The sequence below is a fragment of the Dermochelys coriacea genome, chromosome 23 (assembly GCF_009764565.3).
Source record: "Dermochelys coriacea isolate rDerCor1 chromosome 23, rDerCor1.pri.v4, whole genome shotgun sequence".
NCBI classification, from domain to species: Eukaryota; Metazoa; Chordata; order Testudines; family Dermochelyidae; genus Dermochelys; species Dermochelys coriacea.
This window is the reverse complement of record NC_050090.1, coordinates 327,843-343,343: the sequence shown is the minus strand read 5'-3', so window position 1 is coordinate 343,343 and position 15,501 is coordinate 327,843.

The window sequence follows — 15,501 nt, the reverse complement described above, 5'->3', positions numbered from 1 at the left end:
CCATTTGGCATGAATATTCATGAACTAACTGATTTTGGCTGGTGGAAAACCTCAGAACTTATAATTATTCTAGAAATGTTGTATATGATGAAAAATTAATTAAATTTGCTACAAGTTTGTTTATTTGATGTTTTCATATTTTAAAAAACGCTTTGATAAGAAAAATATCTTTTAAACTCATGTCGTGTGGGGAAATGTCATAATTATTCACAGCTACTGTGCATTGTTCAATCTGTCCTTGCAACAAAACTGCATTTTGAGTTTGCTGTGAATGACTCTTGTGAGTTGCTTGATAGCACACACATATTGCTGGCTCCAATCCTCCCCTTCACATTAGTCCTGAGGACGAGCAAGGAAGAAATTTGCATCATTTTCTCTCATTCTGAAACTCAGTGGTTTTAGAGTTTAATTTTACCATGTTGCAAAAAGTGCTTAGAAATGGTGACAGCCCAGAGGGGCCTTATGGGATACCCGCAGGGATTTATGGGATTTCCCACTGGATTATGGGAGTTTGACCATTCCTTCCATATATCCCCAGAGCACTTGCAAAACTATCCCACTAAGCTTTTCAAAATCACCTAGAATGCACTGCTGCTTGGACACTGGTACCCAAGATGCCGAACTGTGTGATCAGTGTGCTGATATGGATGTGGGGCAGGACTTGATTATGCATGGCTAGTGCACACATGCACTGAATCAACCGTGCGACAAAAGACGCTCCACAGCTTATATGACTAAAACTAGGCAAATGCCTCACCTCCCTCCAACTGTTCTTCTCTCTGCCAGCCACATCACCTGCAATACTAAATACGGCTCTCCCCTCTTACTGCAGTGGTACCCCTGCCTTTGTGCAAGTGGCTCTTCACCTAGCAAATGGATTCTGATTCCAGAAAGGAGCTTGGATCTCTCTCTCTCTCTCTCTCTCACACACACACACACACACACACACACACATACCCCCACCCAAAATTACAGGCCAGACAAGCCTGCAGCATTACACATACAGAAAGCCCAGTTCTCCACCTATCAGCTCACAGGGTGGCAAAACTGGAAACTCAAGTTGTGTGGAAGCTTTGTTTGGGGCTATTGCTTTCAGATATTTTCTTTAATAAATAACTCCTGTTTGAGACAGACTGTGATTCCACATATCAAGGCAAGCTGGTAGCCCCATAGGCATAATTTTGGAATTTGTCCTTCCCTCCCACCTTTGGTCCGTAATAGTCCAGGTTTGCTTCATACATTCTGTCAGCCCCCTCCCTTATCCCTGGTTCAGTGGACAGTGAGTGAATAGCAGTTGGGGCAAGATCTGATAGGCTGGGTAATGGAGGGGGAGTGTGTTGGGGAAATTAGTTTTTTGTTATATCTTTGCTATTAACAAGGTATTGGGTTCTGGGAACAATTGAAGGGTATCTGTTTAGTTAAGCGTATATTGTGCATTTCTAAAGAGCCTGTCAAGACTGCTCAGAGCCTAATTTGTGTGCTCTTTTTTAGCTGTAGTAGAAATTTAAATAAAATAAATTCTCCTCTGGATGCCGTTAGTCCAGTGAAGTCCTCCTCACGTATATTCAGTAGAAGTGATCAGTTCATATGCCAACAGTGGGTGGCCAGAGAATACACTACTCCTTCTTTGGACCTTTCTGCACCCATCTTATCAGAGCATACTTTTAAAATGCATATTCAAATCACAAGGCAAGTGCTTCAAGGTGGCAGAGACATGACTACATGGGAATCCAGGCAGGAACAATTGATCCTTCTGATATAACTCCTGCTTCTTTGACTCATGCACCTCTCCAGGTTGGAATGATGGGTTTACCATGTGCACATTCCTGACAGGGGTTAATGAGGAGAAAAAGAAAGCAATCTATTCATTCCTTTGGAGCGTTAGCTTCGTGTTCTTGCAAGTAAAGTCTGAGGAAGAGTCAGCATCACTATTTCATGAGGAAGAGCTCCAAGGTTTTAAATGTTGACAGTAGAAGTTTAGAAATAAAATTAAAAATTTATTTCTTGAAAATCAGTACTGAGTGGGGAAACAAAGATAAATGGTTCAGAGCCCTTTCTGCTAGTGAATTCAGAGACAGAACCGCTCACCTTTGATTAATAAAACTACAGAAGTTACTTCAACTTTCTTGCAGATTTTTGAGAGGGGCGAGGGAAAACCATTGTAGGAAGAAGCCGTTTAAAAAAAATGTTTTATGCCAATTTGCAGTGTTGTTTGGAGTTTTACAAGAGCCTCAGTGAGTCCAAGACCCAAATATCATTGAGGTGACAGGACAGTGACAACCTTTGTTAAGTAAAGAAATTGTATTTGAGGACACTCCACCCACCCTGACTAAATACTGGCATGAACTTCTCAGGGCTAACGTTGGCACTGCTACATGTTACTGTGTCGATTCATAGGGTTAAGGCCAGGAGGGATCATTACAATTATCCAGTTTTGCCTCCTGTATGACACAGGACAGAACTTTACCCAAGAATTCCCAGGTTGTGCACATTTACATTCCAACATAAATCAACATTACGCAAATCAATAAATTGTGGTTGTACGATAGCATCTTTGAGACAAACACCGACTCTTGATGTTAGGTTCTCAGTCACGTGGAGTCTTATCGCATTCCTTGGGAAGCTATTCCAATTAACCTCATTCAGGGATGGTTTAAGGCACAAGTACCATAAGCTTGTACCTACCATCCCAGCTCCTAAAGTCATGCCATTACATCTGTCATCTTCTACTTTTTTTTCTTTATTTTAAGTAAAGGCTTGTCTACATGGGGACTTGCAAGAAAATTAATCCAAATTAACTCAGAGGTGTGAATTTAAAATGGGATTAGACTGCATTAAATCTCTGGGTGGGCACCCTCATTCTGAATTAAAGGGGCCTTAACTGATTTAATTAAACTAAACCAAATTCAGGCCACTTTCATTCTGAATGAGAATATCCATACAGAGGTTTAAAGAGGTTTAACTAACCCACTTTAAATTCACACCTTTATTTAATTTGAATTAATTCTCCTGAGAGTGTCCCCGTATAAACAAGCCATAAGTTTTTAGCAGGAGCTTGGCGGGAAACAATTTTCTCACTCCACAAGAATTTGAGAACTCAAAAACTTTCCCTGACCCAAGTCAGGATGCGGGTGGTCAGGGAGGAACATGCCATGTTAGTCTGTATCCACAACAGAGAACTGGGTGTCTGGCCAGGAGGGAGGAGTGCAGGAAGTTTGGTCCATTCACCGAAGCAGCTACACCCTAGCTGCTGAGGTACATTCAAGGGTGGCGGAGAACCACCACCATCCCTGCCTTTTCTGAGCAAAAGGGAGTCTTTGATGCCACTTCCAGGGGAAGAAGCAGACCCCACTGTGATGCAACTCTGCCACACTGCCTGGGGGATGGGACTGTAGTGCAGGATTTGTGTCACAGAGCGCCCAGGGCCTCATCTTGCCTCAGTCCAACTTTTCCCACACTTTGCACTCTCTTATTTCCCATTTGAATTCCCTCCCCTCTCCTTTTTTAAAAAATATCCATAGTATCCAGGCACTGGCTTTGCTCTGCCTTCCTCAGCTAGGTTCCAAGTGCTCCTGGACTCCCACCATCAGCGGGTGAAGTGACCCAGGACTGGAGCACATCGTATCAGCATCACAACAGAGAGAGAAAAGGAGATGGGGCCAGTTGTTGACTCCATCAAATCCTGGCTTTGCTGTGGTTTTGTGCAGGCTGCTTTTGGCAGACAGCTCGCTCCAACTGAACTGGCTTCACCATTTCCAGGCTTGAGCAGAATTCGGCAAAAAGAGCAAGCAGAGGAGAGGGGATTCTATAAAGAGGGGCACAAGGTCAGATTAGGCAGCGCTGGGGCTGCTCCTCCAGCGTAGAGATGCCGTAAAACCAGCATAACTGAGCAGTGTTCTCTTTCTCAGCAGGGAGGGCAGCTTATCATGGCTTGGAACCATTGAAAGTTGCTTCTGTGTCACCTTCTCTCCCTCTGCTGTCACCACATGGGGCATGGCTGAGTCTCCCTTTCATCTGATGATCACCACATGTCAGAACAACCCATGAAACGTGGAGAAGCCCATCTCTCAAGACCAACACAAAACCCTTCAACAACAGAAGGTCCAGCAGACAAAAGGGCACATCTTCAGTTTAGATTTAACACAAGGAGCAGTGTCAGCTGGACAAACATTGTAGCAGGTAAGAATAATTCCTTGTGCTGCTGGAACTAATGGGGTAAGTGGTAAGGCCTGCGCTGTGCACGTCAAACAAGATGATTAAAATTCTGGCCTTTCTAAAAAAATAATTAAAAAAAAATCTATGGGACAGCTTTTAAGCAGGTGTCAAGTTAACATCACTCTGCTGAAGCCAATACACCTACATGGATTTGCAGCCAGTGAGAAACTGATCCTACAGCTAGGAATCCCTAGGTAGAGCTGTCCACTGGTGAGGGCAGCTGTGGGCAGGTGTGGGACAATCAGGAAACTGGAGAGGCAATAATGAATCACTGCTGGAAGACCATGAACCCTGATGGTGTGCAGAGCGGCTGATCTCAGCATTAACGTATTTGTAGGGGAACCTTCCTACAGTTATCAGAGGGATAGCCGTGTTAGTCTGTATCCACAAAAACAACAAGGAGTCAGGTGGCGCCTTAAAGACTAACCGATTTATTTGGGCATAAGCTTTCGTGGGAAAAAAAACACTTCTTTAGATGCATGGAGTCAAAATTATAGATACAGGCATAAATATATATTGGCATATGAAAAGAAGGGAGTTACCTTACAAGTGGAAAACCAGTGTTGAAGGCCAATTTAGTCAGGATGGATGTTGTCTACTCCCAATAATTGATGAGGAAGTGTCAATACCAAGAGAGGGAAAATTGCTTTTTTTAGTGAGCCAGCCACTCCCAGTCCCTATTCAAGCCCAAATTGATGGTGTTAAGTTTGCAAATGAATTGTAGCTCAGTATCAGAGTAGCAGCCATGTTAGTCTGTATTCGCAAAAAGAAAAGGAGTACTTGTGGCACCTTAGAGACTAACAAATTTATTAGAGCATAAGCTTTCGTGAGCTATAGCTCCGATGAAGTGAGCTGTAGCTCACGAAAGCTTATGCTCTAATAAATTTGTTAGTCTCTAAGGTGCCACAAGTACTCCTTTTCTTTTTGTAGCTCAGTAGTTTCTCTTCCTACAGTTGGCAATGGAAGGACAGATCGCCACCCTGCAGCAGTCCTCAAGCTCTTCTGCATTGCAAGCAGTTCAAACCCATCTCTTACCTCATTACAACTCTCCTGCTGCCTGTGCCTTTGAATCGGAGTCAGACTTGACATTAAAGCACCCGATTTCTGCAGCTTTTACATTACCAGAGTCAGCGAACACATCCTAAAAGCTATCCTGCCAGGGAAAGCTAAATGCTTGACAAGCTGCCGGGTTCGGTCCCTAGAGCACATGCTTCCTCTCCTCTGAGTGCTTCACTACAGCTTCCGGCCTCTTGTATCCGATGCCCCGTTGGCATTTCAGCCCAGGATCCTCCCTCCCTTCAGTGCTGGAACTAGCAGAGAGGGGATGACTGACAGCTGCTGTGATTAGCTTTGCCAGCAAAGCACCTCATTAAAACTAGGGAAATGGTGCTAATGAGAGTCGCTGTCTTTCTTCTACCAGATGTACCATCAGGCAGGGACTTACTGATATCCATCTGCATTACAGCCCCACACTAATAGGTCATGCACCCATTGGCAAGCCTCTTGATGTTAACAAAGTCACACAGAACACCCCATTAGAAATGATCATTGCTACAGCAGATGGGGGGGAACAACTGTCTCTCTATACAGAGCCAAATGTTTGACAAAGTCATAGTGCATAAACCCCACCAAGAGCCTGATCCTACAGACACGACCACAAACAAGTCTCACAAAGCCGCATGCAAGGAAGGATGGTCTTGTGGCTAAGGCACTGGGTTGGAACTCAGAAGACCCGTGTTCTATTGGGCAAGTCACTTCAACTCTCTGGGGTCCTCATCATGTAATAAAAGTATAATAATCCTTACTTTATCTGACTTGTTTGTTTAACCTGTAAGGGACAGGGACTATCTCCTGTTTGTACAGCTTGCAGAACGATGGGGCCCTAATCTTGGTTGGGGCATTGAAACCCTACTGTAATACAAATTATTATTAATAATAGTCTATTATCGAAAGGAAAATTACACAATCTTGGACTCCAGGAGAAGTGATTAAATGTGTAGCCTTATTGTTAACTATTATGGGCCAGGATGGATGTAGCTAATAATTAGAGCTGAGTGAATAATAGATTTTTTTCAGTTCAGTGGCCAAACTGAAGTTTGAAAAAAAAAAAAAATTCAGTTAGTTTCAAAAAGAAACTGAACTTCTTAATTTTTTATTGATTAAATTAACCCCTCCCCCCATAAAAATGTCATTCAGGTTAACTTAGATAATACTTAGTCCTGCCTTGAGTGGAGGGGACTGGACAAGACAACCTCTTGAGGTCCCTTCCAGTCCTACACGTCTGATTCTAGGATTTCAAAACTAAAATGTCAAAATGGTTTGTTTCAGCATTTCCAAAACAGTTCATTTTGACATTTCCAAAAAAAATTTTTGGCTGAACTATTTGCAAATTTAACCCCAATTTGTAAACAGTTTCAGGGCCCCCCCAAAATGAATTTTTCAGTGAATTTACCATTTGACACGCCCTCCCCACAAATTGCTCAATTCTACCAATAATACTGTCCTTTGTTGCCTCTGTACTAAGGACTGAAGAGCATTTTTGTGCACTGTATTCTGAACACCAGATGCAATGACTGGATTCCCCTATCACTCCTTGGAATCAGTAGGAGCATATTCATCCCAGGAGACAGACACCTTTATACTTTTGCAATGGCAGCTCTTTAGAACAGTGGTTTTCAAACTGTGGGTGGGTCGCGGAATGGAAAGCACTGGGTCGCAGCGACTCTGGTCAGCACTGCCGATCAAGCCGTTAAAAGTCCCATCGTCGATGCTGCCCGGCTAAGGCAGACTAGTTCCTACCTGTTCTGACACCGCGCTGCACCCGGGAATGGGGCGGGAGCGGTGCCTGCGGGCAAAAGCTGCTTGTGAGTCTCTGCCTGGGAGGCAGACCTGTTGCTGGCCGCTTCTGGGGTGCAGTGCAGTCTGTGGCGCCAGGACAGGCGGGAAGCCTGCCTCTGCACACCAGCTGCGCTGCTGACCGGGGGTAGTTTTCTTCATCTGGGTCACCAGAAAAAAAAAGTTTGAAAACCACTGCTTTAGAATCAGCTTGTAATGCCACAACAGGGGCTATATTCTTACTTAATATCACATATGGTACCCATGGCTTTTAGTACTTCAAATTTAAATTCAATAAATAGGTAGTTACAATATTCAAGATGCCAATATTCAGATAATACATTTGGGAAAGTGTTCCCATTACCACTTTTAATTCTAGCAATAAATCCAGTGCTGCCTATTCCCTTTGGAGTGACACATCAGAGTATGCTGCCACAAAGCATAAAGCAAGCTGTCCCCATATTTAATTAATGCCTGTTTGGTATAAATATATCTTATTAACCTACATAATAAACTGGTAATAGTTGCATTATTAATGTGAAATTGCCTCTTAAAAATGCTTTTTTTTAAAAAATAAGCAGCAGGATTTATATAGGCCTTCAGTTCCCATTGGAATTAAATTGCTTTATGCAAACAAAGGGGCTTTGTCTTGGACACATTAGTGTGGCTTGCTGAGTGAGCATTTTTAGGCGTCTGTGTGTGAGAAAGCAGACTCCTTTGCAAACACCATCTATCTCCTCCTAATAACTGACTCTTATTTAATGTAGGACATTTTTAATGAATCTATTCCCAGCCAAATGTCCAGCTTACAAAGGATGCTGTTGGGGTAGAGCTTGAAGGTACGATGAGCAAAGTCCTCTACTTAGCATACAGAAGATACTTTGTAAAAGGGGAGGAAGGGGCAGTTCTAGATATTGTGACCTAGATCAGTGGTTTTCATACTTTTTTCTGGTGACCCAGTTGAAGAAAATTGTTGATGCCCACAACCCAATGGAGCTGGGGATGAGGGATTTGGGATGTGGGAGGGGCTCAGCGCTGGGGCAGAGGCTTACGGTGTGGTGGTGAGGGCTACAGAGTGGGGCTGAGAATGAGGGGTTCAGGGTGTGGGAGGGGGCTCTGGGCTGGGAGTGCAGGCTCTGGGGTTGGGCCAAGGATGAGGGGTTTTGGGGTGCAGGAGGAGGCTCTGGGTTTGAGGGGGGGCTCAGCGCTCAGGCAGGGAATTGGGGCATGAGGTTGGGGCACTGGCTTACCTCCGGTGGCTCCTGGTCAGCGGTGCAGCTGGGGTGCAGAGGTAGGCTTTCCGCCTGTCTTGGCACTGAGGACCGCTCTGTGCCCCGGAAGCAGCCAGCAGCAGGTCTGGCTCCTAGGTGGAGGCACACAAGCAGGTCCGCTTGGCTCTCTCCCATAGGCACAGCCCCCCCAGCTCCCATTGGCTAGGAACCAGCCAACAAGAGTGCAGAGCCAGTACTGAAGGCGGAAGCAGCGCAGGGAGCCTTGTGGGCCACCGTGCCTAGGAGATGGACCTGCTGCTGTCCGCTTCTTGGGTGCAGCGTGGTGTTGGAACAGGTAGGGACTAGCCTGCCTTAGCTAGGCAGCACTGATGACGGGACTTTTAACAGTTCATTCGGCAGTCTGACCAGAGCTGCCGCAACCCAGGGCTTTCGATTCCACGACCCAGTACTGGGTTGTGACCCACACTTTGAAAACCACTGACCTAGATCTTCAAAAGCAACCACTGATTTTAGCTGTCCAACTTGAGATGCTGATTTTTAGAAGCGTCAAGCATCTGTTTAAACAATGAGGAGTCCTTGTGGCATCTTCGAGACTAACAAATGTATTTGGGCATAAGCTTTCATGAGCTATTTCACCCCTTCTTGCCAACTGTTGGGAATGGGTCACATCCACCCTAATTGAATTGGCCTCATTAGCACTGACCCCCACACTTGGCAAGGCAACTCCCATCTTTTCATGTGCAGTATATTTATACCTGCCTACTGAATTTTTCACTCCATGCATCTGATGAAGTGGGTTATAGCCCACGAAAGCTTATGCCCAAATACATTTGTTAGTCTCTAAGTTGCCACAAAGACTCCTCGTTGTTTTTGCTGATACAGACTAACACGGCTACCCCTGTGAAACCAAGCACCTGGTTGAAATTGAAATTTAGGCCCTTTCCAGGAGTCTTAAGAAGGGCATCCAAAATCACTAGCTGCTTTTCAACATTTAGGCCACTATGCTGTTCTTACTGAAATAATCTTGGTGCTAGAACAAAGGTGGAGATCCAGGCTGCGAGTGGCAACCTTTCTCCCATTTTACAGCTGCATGTTAAGTGCCCAACACCTGAAATAAAATAAATCAAACTAAGAGAATCCAGTCTTAGACTGTGTCTCTACTACAGAAATCAGCACAGCTATGTCAGCATAACCCCATGGAAGGGTTTTTTCCTGTCCATGTAGGAATACCACCTCCCCAGACAAAGTTAGCTACATTGATGGAAGCACTACATGGAGGGTTTTGTTGGCATAGCTATCTCAGTCAGGGATGTGGGTTTTTCACACCCCTGAGCAGCACAGCTCTTTCGACCTAACTTTTAAATGTAGACCAAGCCTTAGTTACTCTTTAGTGATTTATATGTCCCTTTCCCTCCAGTATCCATGCACCTCACAAACATTAATGAGTTTATCACCACACTGCCACATGAATTATTATAAGGTATTATCACCTTTTTACAGAGCAGTAACGGAGGCCCGGAGAGATTATGTGACCCGGCCAAGGTCAAAGATGACCTCAGTGTCAGAAAGAGAAATTAAAGCAAATCTCCTGAGTGCCTTAGCCAGTGGACCAGCCTTCCTTCCTCCTCTCTCACTGCAACTTCCAAAGAATTTCAGCAGAATGCCTTGTGGATGATCCAGCAAAAGTTAGAATTTAGGAAGGACATGATTTTTCCTCTTGGTTTCAAATGAAGAAATCCCCCAGAAGTCTGGCTGTTTATGCAAAGTTTATTCCATCCCACACAAGCCTCCATGTTCTGGAAGTCTTTCTGTAGGCATGGTTATTTTCATGCGATCACAGGTGCTTTTCCCTGCTGGAACCAAGGCTGGGTCTCCAAGATTTTAATGCAAGGTTTCTGAATTTCACCATTGGTTCCTCAGAGAAAAGGGAAATAAGGAGTCTTTAATTTAGTGGAGAAAGGCAGAACAACAAGAAGTGAGACACCATTTTTTAAAACCATGTGAACAATTACCACCAGAACAATCTCACAAGAAAAATGGTGGATTCTTTGTCTCTTGACATCTTCAGATTCAGACTCAATAACTTTCCGGATGATCTACTTTAGCCAAAACAAACGTTATTCTTTAGAGAGAGGCAAGGTGGGTGAGGTCATATCTTTTATTGGACCAACTTCTGTTAGTGAAGGGACAAGCTTTTGAGCTACCCAGGGCTCTTCTTCAAGAGCTCTGTTAGCTCGAAAGCTTGTCTCTTTTACCAACAGAAGTTGATCCAATAAAAGATATGACCTCACCCACCTTGCCTCTCTAATATCCTGGGACCAACATGGCTACAACACTGCAAACAAGTTATACTTTAGTTAAACACAAGTTATTGGTCTCAATTCAAGGATAACTGGGTGAAATTTAATGGCCTGACACATGCAGGAGGCCAACCTAGAGATAATTTAATGCGGTCATTTCTGTCCTCAGATGCTATGAATTCATTTCTGTTTGGGGTAGCAAAGTTGGGATGGCTCATATCCAACCTGCTCTGCCCTAATCCCTAGTCCTAATCCCTATCCAAACAGATGTGTTTGCAGAGGGGTTTGATAGCATTAATTGCACCAATCAGTCAGGCAAGTAAAGTGCTCTAGCAAACTGCTGGCTTCTTACCCTTGAATTCCTCAGGAATGCCAGTGATCAGTCCCTTTCAGTCATTCTGAGTACCTGCCACTAGAGAAATTTAGAATCGGGAGCTATAGCTTATTTCAGATCATATCCTGTGCCTTCTCTGAAAAATCAAGGGTTTTTTTTTTTTACTTTGTACAGAAACATTCCTATATTACACAATGTAAATAACCTTTTATATTTGCAATGCAAATTTTATCTGTCCTCCAGTGTTGCCAAAAAAAATAGTCTGTTTAAGGAAAGGCTATCATTGTAAATTCACTCCCACCCTTGACATCTCTAGATACTCTGGGCTTCTGTTGTCTCTTGCCATTCAGACACAGCCTGTTTTTATTGTTGATTCCAACCCAATGATTTCCACTTTATCAAGTTTCCAGAAAGTTGAAGAGAATATAAAATAAAAACCAGTGTCTTAACCTGTCCCAGGATTGACACTTCTGAGCAGCTGGTTCTTTACACCCTTTTCAAATGTTGTCTCTAAGCACCACTTAATGCATCTCAAGTCGTAAAATGACAGTGAAATTACTTCTCCAGAATAGAGCATTGTCAGACTGAGTCCAGTTGAACTTTCTCTTCATACTGATTAAACAAAAAAAAGAGTTTTGAGGCTGTGAAATATTAATAAATATCATACAGCTCCCACTTATATAGCCTCTGGCATGCTGATGGGACTCAGAGCACACAAACACAGAAGTTCTTGCACTCAACACCAAAATGCAGCTGCCTCTAAAGTGAAACTCAGCAGCCACCCAACAGTACACAGCAATTTTGGTATACAGGGTAAGACTCCAGGGCCAGACCCCCAGAGGAGGCTGAGTGACTTGGCCAAGGTCTTCAAGCAAGTCAGGGACAATCTCATTAAAGGAAATCAGGGAGTTCAAAGCCCTGTGTCCTAACCACTAGAGCACATGGCTGAAGTTCAATGTGAAATGGAAGCAGAAGAATAGACCCAACCTAAAATGGAGACATATTCTGCCAAACATAGGGAATACTGATATAAGCTACCAACAGAGTCATAACCTCTAGGGCTACAGCTAATTTATATTGGATGATATTCATTCCTGTGCAGATAGACAGCACGCCATGCACCACTTATTTCCTTATGAGGCTGAAGTGGGACTTCAGTGATGCATAGGCTTTGCGCTAGCTCCTCTGCCAGAGGTGAATTTCACCCACACCTCCTAGCACATAGCACAGGGGTGGCCAGCCTGAGAAGGAGCCAGAATTTACCAATGTACATTGCCAAAAAGCCACAGTAATACATCAGCAGCCCCCCATGAGCTCCCCTCCTGCCAGTGCCTCCCACCCACCAGCAGCCCCGCCGCAGTGCCTCCCCACACCTCCCAATCAGCTGTTTCGTGGTATGCAAGAGGCTCTGAGAGGGAGGAGCAAGGGCACGGCAGGCTCAGGGGAGGGGGCGGGAAGGGGTGGAGTGGGGGCAGAGCCAGTGGCAGAGCCAGGGGTGGAGCAGTGAGCACCCCCCAGCACATTGGAAAGTTGGCGCCTGTAGCTCCAGCCCTGCAGTTTGTGCCTATACAAGGAGTCGCATATTAACTTCTGAAGAGCTGTATGTGGCTCTGGAGCCACAGGTTGGCCACCCCTGACCTAGCAGGTGGATTAATCCAGAAAACTCTCCACCAGAGCCTCAGGGTTCCATGTAAACACATTGTTTCCTCAAAAGCCATGTGAAGACAAAAGTCTAGAAATAGGTTGCAAACACAGCATAGGGCACTTACAGTGAAATGGTTTTTGCAATGAGATGATGCATTTTGTGGGTGTTAATGGTCATTACTGCAAATAGAGGTAGGTGTTAAGGATGAGGCATTGAGCTGCAAATGCCCTTAGAATTACTTATCTGACCAAAAAAGGCAATCTGGGATATTTTACTACACCTATAAAAACATCTTTTTCATCATTTTTTAAAATTTACATTAAAAATATGTTGTACTTTATCAGAACTTATCTTTTATCACTACGAAGAAATACAGAGCAGAAGGATGTTAAAAATAGAATAATCTTCAACCTCAGAATGGATGCTTTGTGCATACAAATTGAGTCACCATACACAGAGATTTAAACAAATTGATATAAGCTTTGTGTGTAATTTGTTTATTGAGAGTTCTTCTCTCTCTCTCCCCCCTCTTCTCCCCCACCCTCTTTTTTTTTTTTAAACTATGGCCTATGCAACTTCTGTAAGAATTTTTTTTAGCCTGTTTCTTCAGATAAGAGTTTGATGTTTGCCTCCCAAATAAAAACACTGACCATTATTTTTTTATTACACTGATTACATGTGGGTAATTATTCTCTTGGATAAGAAAATACTCATTATTCTGTCACATTATTCAGGACACCTTTAAAGATTGAGATATGGCATCAAAAGTGTTCCTTACCTTCTTTGTGTTACATAGCATGCACATCTCAGTTCGGAAGAATTATCCATGTGCTTCTGGTTCATTTCACTTAAAATATTACAATTTGTGCTCTCTTATTTTAGGAACCTATCAATTGCCAGACTCTGTATATTCACAGACATTCTCTGTGGTCCATCTAGTCCAGTGTTCTGTCTCCAGAAGTGGTCAGTACCTGTTGCTTCAAAAGAAGGTGCAAGAAATTTTGTAGTAGACAGATATGGAATAACTTGTTCACAGGAAAAGTTTCTTCCTAACACCTATTAGTTATGCCCCGTAGCTTGAAAGTTTACATTCCCTTCCAAACCCTTGCAATTTAAAAAAATATTAATTGTTGTAGCTTTGGATGTTTTCATTTTTCAGACAAACAGGACATTTTTTTACTTTGTAATTCTCCTAAGCGTTTGGCCTTGGTATCAAGTGGCCATGTGTTCCGCAGGCTAATTGTGTGAGCAAGAATTTCCTTGTAGCAGTTTAATTTTTACTGTCTTTTAATGTCATAGTTTGTTTTAAACTTTTTAAACTCACCTTAGTACCAGATCTATCTTTTCTCAAATCTCCTTAATCTTTCTCACACTCTGTAAAGTTTGTCTTTTCCACACAAGTTTTTGCACGTCTTTTTCTGCTTCAGACTTTTCTCGGATCACAGTAAACGGTGAAGATTCTGATAAAATCTTGCATTTACAAAGCACCTTTCATTCCCTACGTAAGAACGTATTGACTTTCAACTGTATTAGTTCATCCTAAACATTTAGCTGGGGAGAAAAATATTAATCTCTGAATTTGCGCACCTATCCTGAGCATCCAAAAGATAATTAGGCAACATTCCAAATGCTCTCTTTTAGATTAAACCATTGATCTTTCTCCCTGTTCTATATTTTTTCATGTTAATACTATAGGGATACTATAGTAATATTATAATACTATAAGAAATGCTAACTGGAACTACAACTCTGACCTTCAGTGTCCTACTACCTCTATATGGATAATGAGGAAGTGTATACATTATTTTCCTTCTCTTCCCAAGAGACCTTTTTCTAGTGCAAAGCAAACAACTAGAACCAATTTGCCCATGTTGAAAAGTGAAGATTTGGCTAGTTCAGGGTAGCGCTTGGCTGTGCAGGAATGACCATGCCTGAGAATAAATTATATAAATGTATTACCATGTTAATCTCCCATCTGGTTGGCCAGAAGACTCAATCCTGTCCTGGTGGATAGTGACATGACTTCAGTCATATCTCTGAACATGCAATGTACCTGGGCATAAAGCTGTCAACTCTTAGGAAACTCCAACTAGTGCAGCACATCTTTTCAGCAACCCTGGAAGCACATCATACCTACCTTCCACACTCTACCTTGGCTTCCCCTAGAATACAGAGTTAAATATAGGGTCTTGATCCTTGTCTTCGAGGAGCTCAATGGCCTGGGCACAGCATATCTAAAGTGCTAAAATAAGGACAGAACTTTTCCTACAAGTGTGCAAGAGATGAAGGTTTTGGGGGAGCTAGTCCTAGATGGTGGAACAAACTCCCAAAGGAGCAAAGAACTACCACAAACCTCACCACTCACACTCCAAGTGCAAAGCGCACCTCTGGGACTTTACCTTCTCCATAATAAACACAGAACAGAGTGGACATATTAAAACAGTATCAGAACAAAACACACACAATTCTCCCCTTGGGGAGAGTGCCAGAAAGGGAGAATGAACCACAACACGATAGATGTTAGCCACAATCACTTACCACATGACTGAAAGGCACTTAGATACCATAGTGATAAAGGTGCTGTAAGAAACTAAAAAGAATAGAACAGAACTCCAAATAATCACTGAGACTGCGGTTTATGTTATATTCACAGACATTCTCTGGCCAACAATCATCGTGCCATGTCCCATAGATCAGAAGGGACCATTGTGATCATCTTCTAGTCTGACCTCCTGTAAAACCACAGGTCACAGAACTGCCTCAAAATAATTCCTACAGCATTTCTTTTAGAAAAAGACATCCAATAAGAACCTAAGAATGGCCATACTGGGTCAGACCAATGGTCCATCTAGCCCAGTATCCTGCTTTCTGATAGTGGCCAATGCCAGGTACTTCAGAAGGAATGTACAGAACAGGGCAATTATCGAGTGACCCATCCCG